At 39.8% G+C, this 26,474-nt stretch overlaps 1 protein-coding gene across 3 annotated transcripts in view; it reads left to right on the forward strand.

The window, feature by feature from the left end:
• Nucleotides 1-26,474, forward strand: part of FUT8 (fucosyltransferase 8) — a 278,111-nt gene that overhangs the window by 49,913 nt on the left and 201,724 nt on the right. For 2 of the 3 annotated variants that reach the window (XM_067557732.1, XM_067557733.1), the window contains exon 2: nucleotides 19,311-19,412. The gene's annotated coding sequence lies outside the window, so the exon portion shown is untranslated. Of the gene's footprint in view, nucleotides 1-9,833; nucleotides 9,872-19,310; nucleotides 19,413-26,474 lie in introns of those variants that run through there. The other variant, XM_067557734.1, reaches the window with a different exon arrangement.

Below are 26,474 nucleotides of genomic sequence, written 5' to 3' on the forward strand. Positions count from 1 at the left end.
TGTCAACCAGCAAGGTAGGGTAAGATCCTCCTCCCCCTGTGCCAAAGTCATCAAGCTCTGGAATTGGTGCATACACAGTCATCACAGCAGCTTACTTTCCAGGAGTTCAGAATGGGATTGCGGACACACTCAGTAGGATTTTCTCACAAGACCATGAGGGGGAGATAGATTTCATCATACTTTTACCATATATTCCAGCAGTGGGGCACCCCTCAAGTAGACCTGTTCACCAGGGGACAAACAAGAAGTGCATCCAGTTCTGCATCAGCGGCAGGCTGAGTGACCAATCCTTGGGGGATACCTTTCACCCAGAGTGCTTGTTGGATCTACTGTATGCGTTCCCCCTGACTCCCCTAATATCCAAAGTTCTACTCAAAATAAAAAAGGACAAAGCCAGAGTTATTCTAATAGTTCCTATCTGGCCCAGATAGACATATTTTCCTTACCTGATAGAGTATGCTTTTATTCACCAATCACTCTCCAGTCCTCTTCTCATCTCTCCCAGGCAGGCGGGAAGATCCTTCATCCCAGTCTCTGAGTTCTTCACCTCAAATCTTAGCTGGTTGATGGTTCATGGGATTAGAAACGACTGATACAGAGGAAGGAAAAAGAGTGCTGTTACACAGCAGAAAACAGTCTACACTTACTTAAAAAAAATGGACAAGATTTGCCTGCTTATGTGACCTCAAACTCATTCCACCAACAACCTCATTGCTGTTAGATGTACTAGACTACACCTTAGAACTGCAAAACTCGGGGCTGTCACTGAGCTCCACTAGAATCCATCTGGCAGCAGTCACGGCTTTCCATTTTCAGTTATTCCATATTTGCCACCGAACAACAATGAGCTTCCTCAAGGGGCTTGGAAATCTCTTTCCATCAATCAGACTTCTTATTCTAGTTTAGGACCGCAATCTGGTTCTTAAATGCCTTACAAGATCACCATTTGAACTTATGGCTACCTACTCATTCCTCCATTTATCAATGAAAACAGTGTTTCTGGTAACCATCATGGTGGCTTGACAAGTTGCCCTAATGGCTATCCCACTTTCACGGTATTTTTCAAAGACAAGGTCCTGTTACAACCACACCTGAAGTTTTTACCAAAAATATCTTCTGACTTCCGAGTCAACCAACCAATTCACCTCCTGATCTTCCACCCTAAACCTCACTTAGGCAAAGAAGAGGTGCTGTTAGGAACACTAGATGTCAGGAGAGCCCTGGTCTTCTGTTTTGACAGGATAAACCTTTCAGGCAGACTCTCAAATCATTTGTCTCAATTGCAGACAGGTCAAAAGAGTCTGCAATCTCTAAACAAAGGCTTTCCAAGTGGATATCCATCTGCATTAGTTGTTGATGCCTCTCTTGTAATCTCCCAGCACCTTCGGACATACAAACTCACTCTGCAAGGTCTATTTTGACCTCTACGGCCTTTCTCAAAAGTGTTTCCATCATTGAAATATGTAGAGCATGATTTGGACCTCTATACATATGTTTGCTGACCTCTATGCAGTAACTCACAACTCTGCTTCCAATGCTGCACTTGGCTTGGTTATATTTTTCCTCAATGTTGGACCCATCTCCAAAGACCCTCCTCCTTAAGGGGAACTGCTCAGTAGGACCTAGAGTGTCCATAGGGATGCTGCTCGAAGAAGAAATGGTTACTCTGTGCAGTAACTGCTATTCTTCGAGATGTATGTCCCTGTGAGTGCTGTATTACCTGCCCTCCTTCCCCTCTGCTTTGGCATTCTGTGCTGTGGAGCTTTGCAGTAGAGAAGGAACTGAGGGTGGTTCGCCCAAGCAGTGCTATATAACAACAGCACAGAACACGGTACTGTGAGTGACACACATGAGTGGGCTGAAAGGACATTACTATGAGAAATCTCCAATCAAGGGTGCAGGAGATGCAAGGCATCTAGAGTGGAGCACCTACAGGGGAACACATCTCAAAGAACATGGTTACTGCACAGGATGAGTAACCATTTTTTTTTTGCAAGCTTCGTGGAAGGAGAGTTTAGAAGGAGAAGCACTTCTGTAATAGGACTCATAGTACTTTGTCTATTAATGAAATATCAAATTTATCTTGACCTCTTACATTATCACCCAACAATGACCACAGGAATGCAGTCATCTAGAGTTGAGAGAAATCTGTTTATTTGTAGATGTAATTTTAATAAGGAGAGAAGGGGGGGTTAAAGTGATGGATTATGAGGCATGTTTTATTTATACAGATAACTCACATGAGTATTAGTGGGAGTAAGGAATGTAAGTAACCCTATGCATGATGATAAGACCTCTGAATCTGTATATTGCTTGAAGCTAATCTTCTCTAATCTGTTATATTATTAATATTTTGCATGAGTGTTAAATATTGCTGTACACTTGGGTAACTGTGCTGTATTTGCTGACAATTGATTTATAAGCACATTAACTGATTATATGGTTCATTTTCAGGACTTACTATAAGAAATTTAATTCTGAGTCAGTGATTGTTGAAAATATACTCTGCATAGTATGTTAGCAAAGATAACTGTTAATGGGCATAAAAATGCTGTGTCTTAAAGGATTTGATAGGCTATAAGGGCAGTGTTTCTGTTTCACCAGTGACTTTTCCAAATCCCATTACTTAAAATTAAACTAAAAGGAAAACAGATTCTTCAAAGAGAAAAGAAAGTGGCTTATATTGAGTTTATATGACTGACATATCTGCCTAAATATGGACACTAACATTTTGTTGAAATATTTTAAGGGCTATAACATGTATTTATGTTGCATGAGATTTTTTTTTTTAAATAAAAGCTTTTTCTGGATAGTAAAATAGATTACAGCATTGTGGAAAAATTGAAAATAACATTTGATTATGGTCTGTGTTTTCAGTGCATCTTCTTTTCTTAAAACTTAGTTGTTTTAAAGTATGACCTTTGTTATCAAAACTATGCATTATTTTTAATCACTTTTTAATAATGCTAGATCTGATTATGGTGATCATGAAACAAAATAACTTCTTTGGTTTTAAGAAAATTATACACTCTAGATGCAGAGAGGATTGATTTAAATCACTAGTTTTTAATCATGATTTAAATCAGCCAGCGGTAAACATGAATTTAAATAATTGATTTTAATCTTGTTTTGCCTTTGTACTTTAGTTATTTTCATAAAGAGAAGTTGATTCTCATTGATGGGTAACTATTAAAACATTCTGATTTGCAACTATATATAGCCTTTACATTAGATTTTGTACTTTGGGTATCTTGGAAGATATGTTGTCTTTATACAGATTTATTTAAGCAATTATGTATCTTAACATACATTTATTCAGAATCTTAATTTTGACATTTTTATGATGTTATAAAATGGTGAATGATGCATTTCTTATTTACTGGAGAATTAATATTTTTACTCATGATTTGTGTCAGGCTGCATTTGGGTTGTAATTGGAATTCAATTAAAAATGCACAAAACCAGCATTTAATTTTTTTATTAGTTAAAAGTACCTTAAATGTGAGGAATACATAAGAGAAAAAAAGTTCATCAAAACATATTTTGCATTTAATATTATCTGATTTATTAAACAAAGGAAGTATTATCTATAGTTAGTGAATTGAACTAATTATTTCTGGTTACCATGTCCTTTAAGATTAACATATGTGGTATTTGGAAACATATACACACTGTAAGTCATTTTTGTTGCTTGTTTTGTTTTTATATAAAAATCAACAAAAATTAATTAAAATTAAATGTACAAGATCTCATCCTCTCACACCTCGGTTTTTATTTATAGATGGACGAGGAAAACCAGCTCTCCTGCTTTCTCACCTCCTAATTTGTTTAACTTAGAATGAACTAATCAGTGAACTGAACTCACCTGCAGAAGAGAGTTCTGACAAAAGCTGGCTTACCACGTCAACAAACATTGGTTCCAGGTGCTTAGCCAGCGACTTCCACCAGTTCAGTAGTTTGACTTTCTTTAAAATTCTGGCAGAAAACATGTACTTGTATATATTTTTTTATTTAATGATTTTATTAGATTAGAGTATGTTTAGGCTTTACAGTCAGTTGTCATAATTTTAAATTAGTTTATTTTAAAAAAAATGTAAATAAAATCTGATTTATTTATTTTAAAATAAATTTTTATCCATCCCTGGATAGCTGTTATAATTTAAGAGAAAACCATTTTTGCCATATAAGAGGCATTTTGTAATTGTGAAAGTTCCTTTTGAACTGAATTCAAAATTTTTTGTCTCAGGGTGAAACAAAGAGTCTGATTTGAACTGCTAAGTAGCAGAATGTGTTGTTAGAATTGGCACAAAATGACTAAGGCACAAAATGAATTACACTTGGCAAGAGACATAAAAGGCAATAAGATAAGGTTCTTTTAAATATGTTAGGAGCAAGTGAAAGATGAAGGAAGGTATCGGTCCTCTACTTAGCACGGAAAGAGCTAAGAACTGATGACATCAGGAAGGCTGAGGTGTTTTCGTTCAGTCTTCACTAAAAAGATTAATGGTGACCATGTACACAGCATAATTCGTATTGACAACAAGGGGAAATTAGCACAAGCCAGAATAGAAAAGAACAAATTAAAGAATATTTTCATAAATTAGATGTGTTTCAGGTTGGCAGGGCATGATGAAGTTCATCCTAGTTACTTAAGGAACCAACTGAAGCAATCTCTGAACTATTAGTAGATATCTTTGAGAACTCATGGAGGACAGATTGAGGCCCCAGATGACTGGAGAAGGGCAAACATATTACCTATGTTTAAAAAGGGGAACAAAGATGATCCAGGGAATTATAGACCAGTAGGCCTAATTTTGGTACCTGGAAAGATACTGGAACAAATTATTAAACAATCAGTTGGTAGACACCTAGAAGATAATATGTTTATAAGGAATAGCCAGCATGGATTTGTCAAGAACACATCATACCAAACCAACCTAATTGCCTTCTTTGACAGGGTTACTGGCTTGGCGGATAGGGATTTTAGTAAGGCTTTTGACACAGTCCCAGATGACATTCTCATAAGCAAACTGGAGAAATGTGGTCTAGATGAAATTACTGTAAAGTGGGTTGAAAGACTGTACAGAAAGGGTTCGTTGTCAAAGTTGGTGGGTGTGACATTACCCAGGGTACAGTCTGGACTCGTGGACAGCTGTGCCCCCTCAATTCCCCAACTTGGGATGCCGTTTACACTGCTTTGCTGTGAGAGCAACCACTTCTGGTCTGCTCACACACAGCTTCCAGCATGTAAAACACTCAGCTATACTGTATGAGTGCCAGCAACTCATGAATTACACTGCAGGGCAACACCAGCAAACTTCCAGTTCCAGACTTTCCCTCAGAAATGTGCATCCTGTACTACCCAGCAGCTCTTGGACAATACAAGCTCAGATAAAGTTTGTCATTTATTAATAGAAATAGATATGCACAAATCTTGTTATCCCAAATGTAGTTTCCCAAATATTCAATCCAAATATGTTGGTTTAGATAAAACAACAAAACAAATGTATTAACTACCGAAAGATAGATTTTAAGTGACTGCAAGTAATGAGGCATATAAATCAGAATTGGTTACAAAGAAATAAAAGGCAAAATGCAACTAACACCTAATTTACCAAGCTAAGTGAATACAAAGCAAAGGTCTCTCACACCATATTCCAGCAGTCTTACTGGCTGAACCTCCTTCAGTCAGGAACTCCCCCAAATCCAGTGCTGCTTCCTTTGTTCTTCAGGTGTTGATGGAGGCCATGGATAGAGAGCAAGGGAGATATGATTTGGGACATGTGTCCTCTCCTCTATAGCCCTTTCTCTTGCACAAGACTCATCTTCAGTTGATGTTCAGGAGACATAAAGTCTGTGTGGCTAGGAATCTTAAGCTGCTGCTTTGTCAAAATGTAAATTTTTTTGCCCACATCCTCTTTCCTGCCAAAGAGTGGCCACTTAATCAGGTGGTGGTCCATTTGATCTCGTTGACACCTAGCTAAGGCGTTTGCTAGCCTTTTGTGTCTGGAGAACTTGTTTGTGAGTGCCCTCCAAAACATTTTGGAACATGTCCTGGGTAATATCATACAGTGGAATCTTATATCTTTACATACAGTGTTGCTACACATATTTTAACAAGGACAATAAACCATGAATTTTCAAATGATGCCTTACACAATATGCTTGGTACAAAATTTAGCATAGTTTTGTAAAAGGGGTGAATATAGAGGTACAGACTGTCACAGAGATCATATCTGGTGGAATACCCTAGGAATCAGTTCTGGGTCTGGCATTATTCAATATTTTCATTAATGAATTGGATAATGGAGGGTATGCTTATAAAATTTGCAGACCGTACCGAGCTAGGACAGTTTGCAAACACTTCGGAGAACAGATTTAGAATTCAAAATAAATTGACAAATTGGAGAATTGATCTGAACTCAATAAGATGAAGTTCAATAAAAGTAAGTGGAAAATACTGCATGTGGGAAGGAAAAATCAAATGTCCAGCTACAAAATACAGAATGATTGGCTAGGTGGTAGTATTGCTGAAAAGGGGCTGTGGGTTGTAGTGGGTCGCATATTGAATATAAGCCAACAATGTGGTGCAGTTGTAAGAAAGGCTAACATTCTGGGATGTATTAACAGGAGTGTCATGTGAGACATGGGAGGTAACTGTCCCACTCTACTTGGTACTGGTGTGGCCTCACCTGGAGTAATGTGTCCAAATTTGGGTACCATACTTAAGGAAAGATACGGACAAATGGGAGAGAGGCCAGAGGAGAGCAACAAAAATGATAAAGGGTTTGAAAAATCTGACCTATAAGGAAAGGTTAAGAAAATTGGGCATGTTCAGTCTTAAGAAAAGAAGATGGGGTGGGATCAGCTGTTTATAAAAGGGAAGTGTGATCATTTGTTTTCCATGTCCACTGAAGGTAGGACAAGAAGTAATGAGCTTAATCTGCAGATTTAAGTCAGATATTAAGAAAATGTTTGTAACTGTCAGGGTAGTTAAGATTTGGCATAGGCTTCCAAGGGAGGTTGTCTACATGGAGCCATAGTGCACATTACTTCACCATGTAAACAAGCCCACGGAGAATAGCAGATAACCAATTGAAGATGAACTCCCAGTATGATGATGAAGCTAAAAGGGCAAATGTGATTCTTGGATGTATAGGTAGGGGAGTATAATGTAGGAGCATGGAGGTGGTATTACTTTAGTATATAGCATTAGTGAGATCATTACAGGAATACTATGTTCATTTCTGTTGTCAACACTTGGAAAAGAATGTTGACAAATTGAAAAGGATTCAGAAAAGAGCTACAAAAATTATTTGAAGCCTGGTAAACATGCCTTATTTTGAGACATCAGAAGCTCAGTCTATTAAATTTATCCAAGAGAAGTTAGGTAACTTGATTATGGTCTACAGGTATCCACATGAAGAATAGATTTCTGATAGTAGCCTGCACTGTCACTGTAGCAGAAAAAGGCTTAGTGAGATCCAGGTTGGAATCTGAAATTAGGCAATTTCATACTAGAAGTAAGGTGCAAATTTTGAACAATAAGGATAATTATCCATTGGAGCAACTTACCTAGGGACATGATGGATTCTCCTTCACTTGAAGTCTTTAAGTTTAAATCAAGACTGGATGTCTTTCTAAAAGTTACGCAATACTCAAGTTATGTGTTTGAATAAAAAAATTACTGGGTGAGGTTTTGATATACAGGCAGTCAAACTAGATGATTATAATGGTGCCTTCTGCCCTTAAAATCTATGAATACAAGTTAGGCCCAGAAATACAAATGACAACTATTGGCATGCCTGGTTGGATGAACATTTGTGCATGGGGGTGTATTTTTATTCTGATATTACATCCAATGTGCACATCTTCCTCCGCACCCATATGTAGTTGTGTGGTTTAAAGACAATTCTGACTTCCAGCCTGAAACCCCTCCTTGACTTTTATTTCCTACTGTCTGTTGAAAAAATGGTACTACGGTGAAAGCTGTTTTAACAGGAATATTTATTTAATTGCATGCTTTATGCAGGTGATTTGTCTTTGCTGGCATCTAGGTGCTATAGTGATGAGTACTTCTGTATATATTTGATAGAGATATAATGTTTTTCAGAAATAAAAGTTGTATGATTGGTGTTGTATACTGAATTAACCTAATTGTACAACTAGCAGGAGTTGGCATGAACATTTATTGTCCAGCCTGCAAGTTAATACAACTGCTAGGAGCCTCAGAAGCCTTGACTTGATCCATCTTCTGTTTACATCTGTATAGCTTATCTGACTATACCTTGCTTGTGGTGAGGTGCAAGCTGGGGAAACAAATACATTCTTTGCCACTTTGTTGCTTTGGAAATTCCATGGGGACAATTATCTGCTGTTCCCAAAAGGTACAAGTACATCCAGATGTACAACTATTATTAGACACAGCTATTGCTTCAAACCTCCTAACCCAAAACTTTAAATCATGGAATTTAAATGGTAAGAAGAGATGAGATTGGGAAATGGCAAAGGATCATACTTGGTGGTGGGGAAACATACGTATTAAACACAATGCATTTACATTTTATTACCATTTGAAAGTCAAAATAGGGTGGTATTGCAAATTTGAGATAGCCATATCCTATGGTGATTAGATGTCTTAAAGTTCTTTCAAAAATGAAAATAACCTTATGAAAAACTCATTCAAACAAAGTCTGTCTTTAGAGAGAATCACATTTTACAAAGTAGATATGAGGACTAAGTGAGAGAGAGAAGGAATGTTGGCAGTATGGTGGCAGAGTTAAGGTTTTTTGATTGGCTGGAAGTGTATCTTTCCATATTTTTCAACACTTTTTGAATGTTGATTTTGGATACACTTGCTTTCCATAGGTTTTTAAATGTTTAGTGAAATGTCTTTTCAACCTTAATTCCATTTGTGACTTTTTTCCCCCTGAAAAAGTTTGTTAGTTGCTTATTTGAAAAAACCAAGGAACATTGTAAGCAAATTAGAAAATGTGGCCTTATATATTTACTGTTGTTGTTGTTGTTAATTTTTATTTTTTTTGGACAAGAGTAATATTAGTCACCATGTGTTTGTTTAATTAGCATAACTAGATCTTAACTTTTTATATTTCTGCTAGGTTATTTTGTTTCTCTCTCCCTCTCTCTCTTCCCCAAAAATTCCTACCAATGTAACATTGCTCCTGAGGCCTTATCCACACACACACACAAGTTATACTGATTTAACCAAATCATTGTAGAAGCTGATTTAGTTAAATCAGTGCACCACCCTTGTTTGGAAACTCATACATTGATTTAATAGTCTCTTTATGCTTAATTTACCGTACGATTCTGAGAGGTGTCTACACTACAAAATTACGTCAACCTAAGTTACATTGGCATACAACTATTGCAGTATTTACATTGCTTGTGTGTGCACACTACGCTCCAGGTACTGGTGCTGTGTGACTTACCAGGAGCACTTGTATCAATGCAGAATGCAGAGTATCTTACCACCATCCAGCACAGGGTGTTTTGAGAAATTTTTGCAATGCCCCATGGGGCCATAACTGGGACCATGTTTTCAACTTCCCAAAATGCAGTGTTCTGCATCCCATAATTTCATCTGTATCTCATAATTTTTCACGCCTCTTTTCAAAAATTGCCACATGTCCCTTTTCGCTGTCCGCCATCTGACAGAAACATGAAGTCAGCACAACTCTGCACTATTATCATGAGTATTGCAAGCACATGGTGCCTGATCCTGCGATATTTGCAGAGCCGCAAGAGGAGCCACGGGGAACATGAAAATTCCTTGGAGGCTAGATTGCTGTGGGACATAGAAAGAAACAATTCAAGATTGTTGGCGGCATTCATGGAGCAGCTGGAGATGGTGAGTGCCAGGTGACATTAGGTGCTCATGTCAAACTATAACTACCTGAATTGTTCCAAATTTAACACCTTTATTGAATATTTGCTTAGGAGCACCATGAAGAATTTAAGGCCATCATATGAAGGTCAGTGCTTGGTAAAGACATCTCTATAGAGCTCCTTAGATGCAGCTGATACTGCACCCCGGTCCATTTCCACCATGATTGTGATGTGATGAGTATCTTGACTCCAGCTCTCTCACTTCCCTAGGGAGGTACTGTAAAAGACCTTTATTTTGATGGTCACAAATTATCTTTGGACTCTGTGAATGATTCTCTTCACACTTTACAGGATTCAAGGATGATACTTAGATACTTCGGGATCTATACAGCTGTGAATTAAAGAAAATTTAACAAATCTGAAATAGCACAGAGGTCTCTCCCAGCTCACTGATATACTTTCTATAGACCACCTGAACCGCCAGCCAAGAGACAAAGATACTCCAAAAAGAGGCTAGCTACTGCCACAGCTATTTCATGTCAACCACCTGCATCATCCAAGCTCCAGTTTTGATGACTTGCTCAAGAATCTGAACTACTTGATCCACAGGGACTTACTGTTGTCCTATCCCATCCTTCTCCTTGTCCCCTTTGATACCACATCTCCCAATTCCAACCTGACCAGGAGGCCATAACATCCAACCGGTGGGTTTTGGAGGTCATCGTATCCAGATATTTAATCCATTTCAGTTCCATCCCTGCCTCTCACCCCTCTTCCCCATCTGTTTTTAGGGAACCATCTCATGATCAGTTGCTGAGGCAGAAGATTACCTGTCTTCTCTGCTTAGGAGCTACAGAATCCATTCCAGTTCAGCACTGGGGGAAAGGATTTTACTCTTTCTGGTACTTTCTGGTTCCCAAAAAGAATGCGGGATGGAGGCCATTATTAGATTTCAGATGCCTGAACAACTATGTGAAACAGCAGAAATTCAGGATGGTGACCCTTGCAGCTGTAATTCCGTTCCTATATTTAGGGGATTGGTTTGTGATTCTCAGCCTTCAAGATGCCTTTTTTCATGTCATGATTCATCCCTCTCACGAGAGGTTTCTTTACTTCATAGTCAACCATGACCACTATCAGTACCATGTACTCCCTTTTGGCTTCCTCTCTGCCTCAAGGGTATTCTCAAAGATCATGGTGATTGTAGTTGTCCACTTATGTCTTCTGAAGATGCGTCTTCCCATCTTCTACGTCTTGACTTAACTAAATGATTAGTTGCTTAGATGTTGATCTTATCGAGATATTGCCAGCAGTACAGGCAACAAGATAACTGTTCCACAGTTTAGGCCTCCAATTCAATCTTGAGAAGTCCACTTTGATGAGAGTACAGTGGATGGAGTTCATAGGAGCTTCTCTGGATGTGTGACAGCTAGGTCTTACCTACCTAAAGTATCTCATCTCAATGATTCAGCTTAGTCCTCAAACTTCGGGAAGAAGTTGTCTCTAGCTATTAGAGCACGTGGCAGCTTGTGTTTTTGTAATTCAATACGCCAGGTTACATCTTCAGTGCCTCCAGAATGGCTCAGAACAGTCTATATCAGTGGTTCCCATCCTGTGGCCCATAGAGTCTTTCACAGTGGCCCACTGCTCCCCTCCTGCTGGCTGCAGAAGGGAGATGCTACCTAAGGACCTAGGCAGAGCACATTGCCATGGGGCTACAAGATCGGTGCAGGCTTTTTGCTGCAGCCAAGGGGATGGGAGATCAGTGCTCCCTTCCCCCGGCTCCAGCAGAGAGAAAAGCTCTCTGCCTAGGTCCCTACATGCACTAGGGTCCCTGCTGGAGCCAGAGAGAGGGGAGCACTGATCTTCCATCCCCCTGGCTGCAGAAGGGAGCCATTGCCAAAGGACCCAGGTGGAGGGCATGGGGCTCCAGGATGCATGCGGTTTCCCTGCTGCAGCCAGGGGGACAGTAGATCAGTGAGGAGGTCCTCACTGAACTCCTTCCATCTGGCTGCAGTGTGGGGAGGGGAGCTGCTGGCAGAGACTGGTGGCCCTTCAGGGTTGTAAAAATGATATCTGGCTCTTGAACCAAAAAGGTTGGGAACAACTGGTTTATATATGCTGAACAAGCACTGGCTGGACAAACAGGTGTCTATTCTCCACTATCTTCTACAGTCAGTCATCTGGTGGAAGGATCCTGCAAAGGTCTGTGCAGGAGTCCTGTTTATTCAAGATCTTCCTTCCAACATTATAACATCAGACACATCGCTCTTGGAATGGGAGGCACATCTGAGGTCTCTCACAATCCAAAGCAAATGGTCATCCCGTTAGAGACTCCTTCACATTAACCTTCTAGAATAAAGAATGGTCAGTAATGCTTGTATTGACTTCTTTTGATCAGAGCCAAATCCATCAAGATCATGACAAACAATGTGGCCTACAAGTTTTACATCAGTCATTAAGGCAGGAGATATTCCTCCCTCATTTTGTGCTGAAGCAATAAAACTCTGGAATTGGTGCATAGCCAATGAGTTAGTCATCTCAGTTTCTTTTCTACCTGGTATACAAAATACCAGTTGATGACCTTAGCAGGCACTTCTCTTAAAATGACAAATGGGAGCTGACTCATGAGTTCTCAACAGCATATTCCTTATTTGAGTGTTTCCAGAGGTGGACCTCTTTGCAACAGTCACCAACAAAAAATGCAAGAAATTTTGTTCCAGAAGGGAGTTAGCTCCTCAGTCACTAAGCAAAGGGCCCCTTTTCTACATACCCACCAACAATATTGCTCTTGAGAATTTTGTCTGCTGCTGAGACTTGCAGTCAGTCACCACCTGTTGTCTCAGGATGCTAGTCTGTTACTGCATCCCGGTTTAGAAGCTTTGCAACTTCAGGCATGGCTCCTTCATGATTTTCAGGGGTAGAGACTTTCTGTTCAACGGAGGAGCAACAAGTAATGTTAAACAGTAGAAAGACAACTCTGAGAAGTACATACCTTCAGAATTGGACAAGATTTCACCACTGATGTTCCTGCTAAGTTTCTCCTATTCACTATCCTCTTCACCCTTCTAGACTACCTGTTGGAATTAAAAGATCAGGTCTTGCTATGAGTTCTCTCAAGGTCCACTTATTCGCTATCACTACCTTTCTCTCATCAGTAAAAGGATTTTCAGTTTTTGCTCACCTCATGACTACAGGATTTCTCAACGTACACATGAATCTTTTCCCATAGATTAGAGAACCCACTCTAGCATGGGACTTGAATCTTGTTCTTAATTGCCTTATGAAACACCCCTTTGAACCATTAGCCCAGTTCTCTTTGGCTCATCTATCCATGAAAAGAGCTTTCTTGGTGGCTGTTACTTCCACCTGCACTATCGGAGAGCTGGGGGCTTTAATGGCAGATCCTACCTTTTCAAATGTTTTTCAGGGACAAAGGATTGTTAGACCACATCCCAAGTTCTTACCTAAGGTGTCTTCTGAATTTTATATAAACTAGATCTTCCCATCTCCCAGTATTTTTCCTGAAACCACATCAGACTTGGCAGGAATTTGCCTTCCATATATTAGATGTCAGAAGGGTATTAGTCTTTTATTTTGACAGAATAAAACCCTTCTGAAAATCTCCTAGTCTGTTTCAGTTGTAAACAAATCCAGTGAATTACACCCAGAGGCTCTTAAAATGGATTTCTGGGAGTATCGTTACTGTTATGACTCAGCCAGCATTCAGCCTTCTACAGTTTTAGCCCATCCTACAAGGTTGCAATCTACTCTCAGGGAATTATCCAAGAATGTTGCAGTTCCTGAAAGTTGCAGCCTGGGCTTCAGTACATATTTTCTCCAACCACTCCTCTGTGTCAGAATTTCCTGTGTGGGACTTTGCAGTAGAGAAGAAACTGAGTACGGCTTGTCTGCACAGCCCTTTATAGCCTTGATTCAGTGTGCAAGGATGTGTAGGATGCATGTGCAGGCCAAATGGGCACTGCTCCAAAAATCTCTGATCAAAGGCAGAGGAGCACATGCACACCTGAAGTAGAGCACAGACAGGAGGACACATCTTTAAGAACTCTTTACTGCACAAGATGAGTAACCTCTCCCTCTGATCAGTTACAAATTGGTCTTTTCAAAATCATTCACATTTTGAGTCTTGTGTTTTGGGCCTGCCTAATGTGAAACTGCGGACCGTAAAAAGTCAAATTTGTAGATAGTGAGATTTTTGGGATCTCCCTGGGTTATGTAATGTTTTAAACAAACAAAAAAAAAGTCAAATTAATTCATAATTCTCATGCACAACGTTTAGCCAATGGAGAATATGGTTTACATTGATTATTTCTGTTCTTCAGTGGAGTATATGAAAGCCTGTTTGAATAGTTTAAGAAAGGAATATATCACTGCCTTTTGGCGTATGTCTCAAGTAATGTTTTCTGGATTGAGATTGATGAAAGAGAAATTTCTAATCTGTGTTATAAATTAATTTGTTTTATGCTTGACAGCATGCCTTTAGCCTATGGTTGAAAACAAAAAAACCAAAACATACCCTCAGGAAATCAAAAGCTCTTAATTATGATTTTAGTGTGTACGGTGAAAATCAGCGTGGACATATTGCTATTTTATCTGGCAATTGTTGCTGTTTGTTACAGGTACAATTTCTTATTAGATTATTGCAACTCTAACTCGTTTGTGGTACGTATTTTTAAAAGTGAACTATGTTGTAACAACACAAATGTTTTTGTCTGATTTATGTAACAAAGTTTAAAAGTTTTCAATTTAGTATTTGTATATAAGAGCCAGATATAATTATTTAATCTAAATAACCCGAAAGAGAAGATAACTTGCTCCAGTACTTCTTGCTCTGATTGGCAGTATGGCATTGTTTTTCTCTAGTACCAGAAAAACAGGACTGTAACTTTTGCCAATGTATCTCTTCTATGTTAAAGGTAATGTTAAAGGTTCTCTTTAAATCAAATCAACTGTATATCGCTTTTTAAAAATAAAATTGGCTGACACACACACATCCTGCATCTTCCTCCTAGGCTGGCTGATAAGAAACAGGAGAAGTTTTCGTGTGTGTTTGTGAGAGTGATGTTTAGAGAGAAACTCTAAAACTTCTTTTTTAGTTAATGGGATAATTGAATCCCAGATTTGAAATATTTGGTTTCTCTCTGGAATCACCTGTAAATATGTAGGAAGATTAGCTCAGATATTTATGTTCAAATTAGATAAATTGAATTCCATTCATTACTCTATGGATCTTTCAGACAAGACCTTAGGAAGCTGAGCATAAATATTAACAACTTTTGTAAAGAGGCCATGTGGAAAATACAAATTACTATCTTTCCCTAAAAGAGACATAGTAAAACAAAAGATTATAAAATTTGTATATAATATACATACATACACACACACACACAACTCAATGGAGTTTTTTCTGTGGAACAACTTGTGATACTTTGCAGTAATAAATTACTATACACAGGTCTCGTTTCTTTCCAAAGGAAAGCAAAAATATTCCATTAAATGTTTAATTCATTTAGCTGACAAAATTATTATAGTATGTTAGAGAGAAAAGAGAACTTATTTAAAAAGTTGCTAGTTGATAAAGATATCCTTAACTCTTATGACAATGAAGTTAATGTTACTATACAAGAATGAAAAATCAGTCTCTTTGCCTCTTCTTTCTCCCCCACTGGCCTTTTCTTTGGGGAATCTCTCATCTCTCCTTTCCCCGCTTGTCCCCCCAGTATCTTAGAGGATTCTCTCCCTTAAGTTTGCTTTACCTATAATCACTGGATAGTCTTGCATGGCGTTGACTATCATCTTACATTGATGAAACAAGGTGAGTAAGGAAGAACTCTGTGTAGCTCGTCAGTATGTATCTCGCAGCAACAGAAGTTGCACCAGTAAAATATATTACCTCACCCCCTTTTTCTCTAATATCCTGGGACCGACACGGCTACAACAGCACGGCATACATTTTACATTGATGACTCACATATTTACCTCTGCATTATGAACTTGTCTCCCTTTTTCCAGTATGCATCTCTGTCTTTCTTTCTGACATCTCTTGATGAACAGCCAGACATTAACTTATACTCAGCATGGCCAAAATTCAGCTTTTGTTCTTTTCCTCGCAAGCTCTCCTAGCTTTCTGAATCACTGCCTCAGTCACATCACCGCCATTCTTCCAATCACTCAGGCCCGTAATGTGAGTATCTTTAATATGGCCCCCAAGCATTGACTGCAACATTGACCCTACCACAAAAATCCCTTGGAATTGCTCCTGCTAAGATCATTTTGGATTGTTGTTCCTACCACATCATGTGTTCTTTGTATGCCTCTACTAGCTCTGACTTCTTTACCATATCAAACACAAGCTTCTTTGCCTTACATTCAAGATACTTTGAGTTCTATCGGGCTGCTCTAACTTATTATGCTGACAAGTTTTCTATTTGCTTTTGCCAGCAATGTGTGTGTTCATTTGTTAGTGGGCTTCTCTCAAAAATATTTTTGCATTTTCTTCCATGCCATCCCTTATGTATGTAGGGAAGAACTTCCTATCCAAAATACATTTGAAAATACCATTGTATCCTCGGTCAAATCCCTCCTTAAAATTAATCTGTTCTCTTTTGTCTACAGAACACTATTATCTGGCAATGGTGGCTAATTGAGGGCAGGTCTACACTAAAAACACTACATCGGTGTAGTTGCACTGATGCAGCTGTGTTACTGTAGCTCATGTGGTGAAGATGTTCTATGCTGACAGAAGAGCGCCCTCCCATTGGCATAATTACTCCACCTCCATGAGAGGCGGAAGCTGTATTGGCAGGAGCGTGTCTCCCGCTGATATAGCATCGGTGTGGACAGCGCTTAGATCACTGTTACTTGGGTCACTTGGGGGTGTCATTTTCAGCATTTCAGCCAGCAGATCGCGGGAAGTGATTATTCCCCTCTATTCGGCATTGTTGAGGCCGCATTTGGAGTATTGTGTCCAGTTTTGGGCCCCCCACTACAAAAAGGATGTGGACAAGTTGGAGAGAGTCCAGCGGAGAGCAACAAAAATGATTAGGGGGCTGGAGCACAAGACTTATGAGGAGAGGCTGAGGGAACTAGGCTTGTTTAGTCTGCAAAAGAGAAGGATGAGGGGGAGATTTGATAGCAGCCTTTAACTACCTGAAAGGGGGTTCCAGGGAGGATGGAGCTAGGCTGTTCTCAGTGGTGGCAGATGACAGAACAAGGAGCAACTGTCTCAAGTTGCAGTGGAGGAGGTCTAGGTTGGACATTAGGAAAAAGTTTTTCACTAGGAGGGTGGTGAAGCACTGGAATGGGTTACCTAGGGAGGTGGTGGAATCTCCATCTTTAGAGGTTTTTAAGCTGCGGCTTGACAAAGCCCTGGCTGGGATGATTTAGCTGGGGTTGGTCCTGCTTTGAGCAGGGGGTTGGACTAGTTGACCTCCTGGGGTCCCTTCCAACTCTAATATTCTATGATTCTATGACTTAAATGGTAATGTAGACCTTTCCTGAGACTTTTATTTTTTGTGCAGAAGCACCCTATTTTTACTGTTAACTTGTTCTCTACTTGCGAATTAGAAACAGTCTTTAGGCAAATACAAGATCATACAATGAGAAACTAGGAGTACAGTCCATACTTACAAGGCAAATGACTCTGAAAAAGATTTAGAGATCATTGTAGATGAGTGGTTCCCAACCTTTTTGAGTGAAAGCCCCACTAGTTAACACTAGGTAAAACACGTGCCCCCCTCACCGACCATAAACACATATAACCCCTATAAACACATATAATGATAATAACACTACATTACATCATCATCAATAATAATAATAATAATAAATAATAAATAACAACAACAATAATAAATAAATTACTCTTACCTGAGTTAAGAAGCTAAACCTTCCCTGGCACAGCCACCACCGTATGCCCTGTGTGGCCCTGCCTCTTCCCATCCTGCATGGACTGAGGGTAATGGAGACAGGCTCTGGTGAGTTGGCCAGGGCTGTTCCAGGCCCCCACCGGCATGGAGCTGCTCCTCTCCAGCCGGGCGCCTGGCCGGTAGGGGGCTGGGGAGGGCTGCTCCTCCACTCCAGCTGTCACAGAGGTCGGAGGGGGCTGCTCCTCTACTCCAGCCGGCGCAGAGCTCGAGTGGCTAAATGTGGTGGCTAAATGACCTCAATATTATTGAAGCCTCATGGACCCCCTGGAATCTTTGGCACCCCCCACAAAGGGGGTCCCACCCTCCAAGTTGGGAGCCACTCTTGTAGATAAAGTGAGAATGAGATCTCACTGTGTGATGCTGTGGCAAAAAGGACTAACGTGATCCTTGGATGTAGAAGCAGGGGAAACACTGAGCAGAAGTAGGTAAGTATTACTTTGTATACCACATTGGTGAGCTCCATCCGTTCTGACCTTAAAATCTGTGAACCTTTAAATTGGCAGTCCTCAAATTTCTCATTGAGATTGGTTCATCTTTTTATTGTCACATCTACATACACACTTGAAAACTCCAAAAATGGGAAGTTGTTGTTGTTGTTTTTTAAAAGCATAAAAATTGTGTAATCCATGACTGTGATAGCCATGAAAATAGTCCTAATTATTATATAAAGGTATTAGTTTGTAATGTGTTTTTGGGAAAAGGAATTATGAAACTGATGTCAATTTCAGTTGACTTTTTCTATTAGAAAGCTTAAATCATTTTTAAATCTTGGTACGTTTGTGCTGACATCCATCGATAACCAGACTTCTGAAGACTGTTGATAATCATAGAGCAAAGCAGTTACCAAACCAGAGGCAATTTATTGTACTTTGTGCAGTGAAAGTGACAGAACAACTGTGGCAAAATGCTATTAATGAATGTATTGTATGCTGAAGGGTGGAGGTAAATGCTGTGGCAGAAGTAGACAATCTGTTTTTCTGAAGTCTGCTGATGAGGCTGGTGATGTAATGGCACTGATATTGGCGTGTAGATAAAAGTAGAGAGGTACAGCAACAGGCATTCTCATTTGACCCAGTTAGCTACAGGTTAGGTGAAGTGAAGGAATTTAACCCTTATCACCAGATTTAGATGACCTGTAGTTTGAAATCTGAAGTGAAGCAACATTCTCACAAAGTTAAGTGTTTTCTGAAGATAATTGAGGTAGTGAACTCTGTACCTTTGCAAACAATTGAACTTCCAGGTGAGAAGTCAGTTCCTACTTCACACAGGGAGTGCATCTTCTTTTAATAGCCTTATAAAGATTTTACAAGATATAGTTGAGCGCTTACAATGAAAAAATATGTAATTTATTACACTAAAGAAACTATGGATTTGGCTTTCAGCGGTCCTGAGCACCTACAGCTTGTTTTCCCTTCAGCTGGAGTTGTGGGTGTTCAGTGCTTCTGAAAATCAGGCCCTATGAGGTAGTATTTTCATAGGTTGTATATTCAAGCTATTACTGTTTTGTTTCAGGTCACTGTCTTTGTAAAGTCCAAGGAGAGAAGCAGATACATGTGACCCAGATTCAAATAGAGGGAAGTCTTCATAACCTTCCATAGAAGAACAAAGACACAGGTTGGTACCATAATTGAGATATATTTTTATTAAACTCTTGCATATTCTGATTTTAAATATTAAACCTTTGGCAGTGTTTTGTCAACTGTATAAAGTGGCTATGTTTTATCAGGCCCGTTTCTCTTCATAATTTTGAATAACAAGTTGTTGCGGGTTATCCATTCAAATATCAGCTGCAAATTGAAATATGGTGGGTCTGATTCTCTACTGCCTTATTGCACTTTGTGTAGTCATTTACACATCTCCAAATAGAGTGAAAGGAGAGTGTAAAACACTACCAAATCAAAACTCTCATTGCTGTATTTTACACTCACTTTATACAGGTATAAGTGACTGTATAAGGTGCAAGTCAGTGGAGAATTGTATGAGTTCAGGATGTTTAAAAATATTGTTACCCTTTTTGACCCAAGCAGCTAGCCAGATTTGGGGTTTTGTGAGTGGAAGTGATTGAAGAATAATTGATTTTTTTTCATTTGGTGGCTGTTATTTCAATCACCTCTTTACATTCATCCTGAATGATAAGTGACAGTTATGGTCAACCCATAACAACAAGGTTTAACCCAACTCACAACAAAGTGTTTGCTTTAATCTGAGTATGAGGATTTTAAAAAACATGTTTACCATTTCATCAAATGTTGTTTACTAAATTTCTCTTTCTGGTTCTCATGCTTCCATACTGTTGGAATGTTTGGATTTCAGACATGGCATTAAAATTATAAAATAAATTTCTGTTAGTAGGCTTTGTTTTTTAAAAAAACTGCTTTTAACAAACCTGAATTTTCAGCCCAAAGTACATGAGGAATGTTTAAATAAATTTCAAACTAACAAACCTGAATTTTCAGCCCAAAGTGATTTCATTAGTATGACTAGAAAATGGGCTAGCCAGTAATGGAATGAAAACACAGTGTTGCTGTTCATTCTGTCTTATTATGTGGTTAGTTAATTTTACTAAATGAAAAAAATATTGAGTTTGAGATAATTCACACAGATGCATGATGAAAAGTGAATCCTTGTCATCCCTCTAAAGTGATCTGATTTCATATCAGAGAGGTAAATGGGATGTTGTGAGTAGATTGAAGACTCATACTTTTGCACTATATACAAATATAGATATATAGCACAGGTGCAGTATGTTATTTATCTTTGAGGACACTCGGGCACCAGTCCTGCAGCTGACTCTCAGAGAGGCCTGTGTGCTTACATGGAGTCAATTGACATTCAGAGCTGTTTGAACAGAAAAAGTTACAAACAGATTCATATGTTATAAATGGTTGAAATATATTAGATGTTACATTTTGTTTGTGATGATGTACATTATACATGGAACTGCACTCCTGCTGAGATGCAGTTATTCACAAACTGACATTCAGAGCTGTTTGAACAGAAAAAGTTACAAACAGATTCATATGTTATAAATGGTTGAAATATATTAGATGTTCGTGTTTCTACAGTACTTAATTTATAATGGAAATATATGAATGTAAATAAACTTCTCTGTTTCAGTATCTACTAATCCAGAATCAATTATTTGTCTTCAAGTGTCTATTCCACTTCAAGTGCACGTGTGCCGGTGCAGTGAAGCTGGAGATCTTTTTCCTCATAGCAGTACCTGTTGGGGCAGCGCATGCATGTCTGTACCCTCAATCTGCTAGCCAAGGGTGTAAAGAGTGGAGCCACACTCTCCATTCCTTCTCGCTGCTCATGGTTGGTAGCTGGAGCATGTGTGAGCTTCTCATATTCTTTCCCATTCTCTCTTTTATGAAAAGTTTTTCTAAAGCTTTTTTTTTTTTAAAATATCATAAATAGTTTTAGTATAGTTATAGTTAGTGGTACTTGTTTAGAAAAAACGTATTGGATTTTATCTTATTTTCATTGAGCTTTTAGCTCACTATCAAAGTATGCCTAAATCCCTGCAGTTTAAATGCTATTCTGGCAGTCATAAATCTAACCAGTGAGTGATCATCACTCTTGCTACTTAAAATGTTTTGGAGAAGGACATGTGAGGCATAAGTGCCATATCTGTAGAGGTTTAAGACTAGGACTAAGAAGCTCATGGGTGTTCGACTTCGAGATTATCTTGATGGATGCAACTTTGCGCCTCCCTTTGAAACCTAGCCATTTGGTATACAGAGGTTTGAACTTGACTCAGTCTCTGAGCATGCCACCAAATTAGGCGACATCTTCAGGTGGAAAAAGCTGGAGAGGAGACACCATTCACTGTCTTTGGTATTTTGCAACCAGCAGTAGCAGAAGTCTAGCACTTTGGACCTCTTGTAAGTAGAAGAAGCCCTCTTCATCTTTGAGGGCTAGGTCCCAAACAGATTCACACTAGAAGACTAGTACAGAGATTTGAGCTCAGCAAGCTCCTCCTAGGCACTCCCTGGTGCTGCATTCTAGCCCTGTAGAGTTATTGATACAGACACCTCATGTGGCACCATGAAGACATTTCTGGTACCATGTATGGCATCAACTTCCTCTGCAACACATCTTACTCAATTGACGTCAGTGACACCTGAGACATACAGTATGGCAGGAATCTACAACTATTGGTGCTGGACCCACCACTGATGCATGATGAGGTCCAGCTACTGACTGTTCCTGCCATGCAAGCCCTGATACTGGGTACTATTCCTGCCATGCAAGCCATGGTACTCAGTAGCCATATGTTTGGTGCCATCTGAGACTGAACTTTTGTCAGTACCAGCAAGGTCTGAAAACTCTTTTGTGGAGCCAGGCAGGTGTACAGTTCCTTGAGCAGGAAAATGTTATATGCTTCCTCTGGTCCCAGGCTTCTGCTACTGCAGCTGGTACTGTGGCTCCTTGGCCTTCAGACTATGCTTATTCCTCAGTGCAAGTTTCAGATGATGTTGGACCTGTGCGAGGACTTCAAGATTCCAGACTTCTCCTCAGTCATGAAGAGGTGGTTTAGGTCAGTCTGCCATCACTTTCATCATCTGCTGGATTTGCTGGCTCATAAAACAGATGTTTTGTTGTCTCTGGATTGGTGGATGGACCCGGCCCATGCATATAAGGAGATTCCCTTTTTCCCCGGCTTTGCCCTCCATAACTCAATCACAGATGGTTCACCTCTCAAATAGAGAGCTCATTTAGGGGACCTCCAAACTCAAGATCTCTGGTCAGGTCAGGATCTCTCTCTCCACATCAGTGTTTGAGAGCTTTGAAGCTATCCATCTGGCCTGTCAGCTGTTTTTCCCCACATCAGGGAATGTACAGTACAGGTATGCATGGACAACACTGCTACTGTGTTCTATTTCAATAATCAGGCAGATGCCAGATTAGGCCCCCTTTGCCAGGAGACAATGAGCCTTTGGACTTTATGCATCAAGAGCACCGTTACCCTCAAGGCATATGTTGTATTAATTTATGTGGAATATATGGGACCAAAGAGTTTTAACATGACCCCAAAACTGTCCAACATTAACCAGTCTTCATGTATGGAGACCTCAGCCTGCCTAGTACAATGGCATACATTGTTAAAATCCTTTGTAATGTTTTATTAAAGATATGGAAAAGAAAAAAAGTTAAAGCATTTGAAATGTAAAGCGTTAAGTACGACTTTCATTTTAACAACATTCCTTGTTCCCTTTCCCGTTAGCTGAAGAGAGTGTTTAGAAAGAAACCCCTTTTGTTTTCTTTTAGATGGTAATAACTGTTCTTTTTTGGGGAAAAGAAACATGGTGGGTTGGAGCTGTTGTAGTTGCTACTGCTGTTAAAGTCCGATCCAATTTCCTAAAACACAAAACAAAATAAACGCACAAAAACAGGGAAGAGAAAAGAACAATATAGAAAATGAAGTGTCTGTCTCTGAAGTTGACTCTTACTTGTAGCCTCACTGTTGGAGAAACACAGGGAGCATATGGTCGTAGTCACCCTGAGATCTGGCAAACTTGTACCAATATTGGACTGTTTAGGGCATTGTGTTTAGCTGCCTCTTTCTGGTCACAGGTTTACAGGAGTGTTGCAAAATATACAGACTTGACTGGCTAGGCCAGACTCTTATTAGACAGACGGAAAAAGGACAGGGATGGGAAGGAGAAGAATTAAGGTGGGGAAGGAAAAGAACACCCAAGGAGAAACGTGCATGGCAAAGTCTCTCATCCCAGGTGGTGTTTGGGATTCATCCTGAGTCAGTGAAAGTGGCAGTGTCATCTGGCTCCCTCTTTCTGGCCTAGTCTGATAAGGACATCTCTCAGGATTAGGATGAAGAAGATTGGAGTCCCAGGAAATGGTGGGGATGGCAGCCATGATAGAAAAGCTTGCTCCTTCCCCTTCTTTCAGTCAGCCTGTGTCTTGGTAGCCAGCTTTTGCTCCCAGAGTCTCTGTTTGAGGACACCAAAAGGGAGTAATGGGTGGAATAGCCCATCCTCTCATTATTTTGTTCACCAATTAGGCCTATTTTCCAATATGCCAATTTTGGTGCATTTTTTTAAAGTCCTGCACTACTTGTTTACTAGTCATGATCTTAATACGGTCTTTGAGTTATATCAGTAGGCCTTTTTGTTTGGACTAATTCAATCATTCTGTCTCCTTTTTGAACCTTTTCTATCAGCATTTATTGTTGTGACACTTTATAAATGTTCTCACAGTTTTTACAGTTGAACTCACAATTAAGGTAAATTTGTAGGCCCAGTTGTCACAACACATCTTACCTCCTGGGGGACCAAAACTGCCTGATGAACAATCTCAGCAGAATGTTCAGCAAAGATCACAAATAGTTCCTTCAGATCCCATGTGGCCAAATCAATTTTCTTGACTTGGGAAATGCCAGAAATAGACCTCTTTGTCTCCTGGCAGAACAAGAAGTGTCACCTCTTTTGATCATGGGCACATTGTGTGCGGGGTCTTTGTCAGACACCTTTCTATTGTCCCAGAAGGGGCAATGTCTGTGTATTTTTTCCTCCATTCTCTTGGTACCAAGGGTTTTACGCAAACTCAGGCAGGATCATGCCAATTTTATTTTGACAGCATCAGCCTGGTCTCGATGGCATTGGTTCTCAGACCTATTTAGTCTCCCTATTTGAGATTCAATATCTCTCCCTCAGCAGAACCATGACCAGACGCTACATCTCAGTTTTCTTAGGCTATATCTGATTGCTTGGATGCTCAGTGGTTAACTCCCCAGGAAACTGGCTGTTCCCTTGGAGTCCAAAATGTTCTCTTGAACAGCAGAAAGCCTTCCACCAAAGATGTTTAATTCAAGATTAGAAGAGGTTCTCTGTGTGGTCCCAGCAGAAAGTTACCTCTCCTTTACATATACCATACAGTTTATTCTGGATTACCGGTTTCATTTAAGGGAAAAAAGGGCTTTCTATTAACTGCAAAATGAACTCTCAGGGAATAATCTCCATACTCCATCTTCATGCAGAAGTAAGATCTGTTTTTTTTCCCCTCAACCCTATCATAGTTAGATTCCTGAAAGGATTGGATAGACTCTTCTCACCTATAAAGCATCCCAACCCAACGTGGGATCTAAATTTGGTTCTATTAGCTTTAATGGGGCTCCCCTTTGAGCCTATACCTCCATGATTCCTTCTCATCTCTCAGTGAAGCTAGCGTTCCTGGAAACTGTTATTTCAGCCATGGGGATAGTGGAATTTAAGGCTTTAGTAGTTGACAAAGATAAAATTTAGTTTCCATCCACACCCTAAATTTCTCACTAAAGTAGTGTCAGATTTCCATCTGCATCAACCTGATGTACTTGCTTACTTTTTTTTCTGAAACCTTGCTCTTATAAAGATGAGGAAAAACTCTGTATGTTGGATGTCCATAGGATATTAGTCTTTTACTTGGATAGGACTATAAACAGGATAGGGTGTTTCCACTATTGTTTTGTCTCCTTTGCTGAGATGATGAGAGGACAACTGGTCTCCTCACAGAGGACCTGCTTCTGGATCGCTTCCTGCATCCATCTGTGCTGTGATACCATTAAGGTTCCATCTCCTTAAAGAGTTTTAGCACTCTTTCTAAGAACACAAGCAGTGTTGTCTGCTTTAAGTTGTGTACCCATCAATGACATTTTCAGGGCTACGACTAGGTTATCTGTTCAGACCTTCAGCACTCATTATGCTGTCTCTCAAGTCTCGAGAGATGATGCTATATTTGGAAGAGTGGAAATGCTTGTGGGTCACCTGAAGTGGAATGGACATGTGCAAGCACTCAAAGAAGAAAAAATAGTTATGTAACTATTTTTCTTCTAGGTGTGTTGCACATGTCCGTTTCATGATTCACTCTCCTTCCCCTTTATGTTGGAGTCAAAGATAACATATGTTTCTGGTATGAAGGATTTGAGGTGGGTCAGGGCAGCTCTGCTCTTTATACTCTTGGCTTCCAGCATAGATGAGTCGGGAGGGTGCATGCCCCATCCTGATGGATACTACTATGGGAAAAAGATCTCTGGCATTGGTTCACCTGCACATAGGCATCTGAAGTGGAATGGACATGTGTAACATATGTCAAAGAACATCATTTACCAAACAAGTATGTAGCTGGGTTTTTTTTCTTCTTGCAACTTCCATTGGATAGAAGCAGGGTTAGACTCAGGGTGTGTCTGCATTGCCAGCTATGTGGTGATCGATTCAGTGGGATCGATTGAGTAGGTAGCGGAGACCCACTCAGTTGATCTCAGATGGGCTCTCAGGCCAACACTGGTAATCCACCTCCCCGAAAGGAATAAGGCTGTGTTGATGGGAGGGTGTCTTCCTTCGATGCAGCACTGTGAATACGCCGCACTATGTGAACATAACTACGTTGACAGGAGATACGCAAGCTACCTTACATAGCTTGTGTATCTCCCGTCGACTGCCGGTGGCAGTGTAGACCAGGCCTCAGTCATTTTGTGCTGTCTTGTCTTCTGGACAATTAAGATCCTTAATTGAGATTGTCTTAATAGTCTGCTACTTCTCTTACCAAAAGCCTAGAGAAACATTCCCAGTAAAGGAGCCTAATGATGGAAGGCACAGCAGACACACACACAATTACTAAGGAATGATTTTTTGATCAATGGGGAGGGCTCTGAGTTACTACAGAGAATTCTTTCTCAGT

The sequence above is a fragment of the Emydura macquarii genome, unplaced genomic scaffold (assembly GCF_026122565.2).
Source record: "Emydura macquarii macquarii isolate MOO-44397 ecotype Brisbane River unplaced genomic scaffold, CSIRO-AGI_Emac_v2 contig_1876, whole genome shotgun sequence".
Taxonomy (NCBI): domain Eukaryota; kingdom Metazoa; phylum Chordata; order Testudines; family Chelidae; genus Emydura; species Emydura macquarii.